A 584-nucleotide genomic window follows, 5' to 3' on the forward strand; every position below is an offset into this window, starting at 1 on the left:
GAACTAGAACAAAAATTTTCACAATTTGTATGGAAATACAAAAGACCCTGAATAGCCAAAGCAATCTTGAGAAAGAAAAGTGGAGCTGGATGAATCAGGCTCCCTAGCTTCAAACTATACTACCAAGCTACAGTAATCAAGACAGTATGGTACTGGCACAAAAAACAGAAATATAGATCAATGGAACAGGATGGAAAGCCCAGAGATAAACCTAAGCACATATGGCCACCTGATCTTTGATAGATGAGGCAAGAATATACAATGGAGAAAAGACAGCTTCTTCAATAAGTTGTACTAAGAAAACTGGACAGCTACATGTAAAAGTATGAAATTAGAACTCTCCCTAACACCATACACAAAAATAAACTCAAAATGGATTAAAGACCTAAATTTAAGGTCAGACACCATAAAATTCTTAGAGGCAAACATAGGCAGAACATTCTATGACATAAATCACAGCAAGATCATTTTTGACCCACCTCCTAGAGAAATGGAATAAAAACAAAAATAAACAAATGGGACCTAATGAAACTTAAAAGCTTTTGCACAGCAAAGGAAACCATAAACAAGACAAAAAGACAACT

This window comes from Monodon monoceros, unplaced genomic scaffold (genome assembly GCF_005190385.1).
Source record: "Monodon monoceros isolate NGI ecotype Baffin Bay Population unplaced genomic scaffold, NGI_Narwhal_1 Super_Scaffold_11, whole genome shotgun sequence".
In the NCBI taxonomy this organism is placed as follows: Eukaryota; Metazoa; Chordata; class Mammalia; order Artiodactyla; family Monodontidae; genus Monodon; species Monodon monoceros.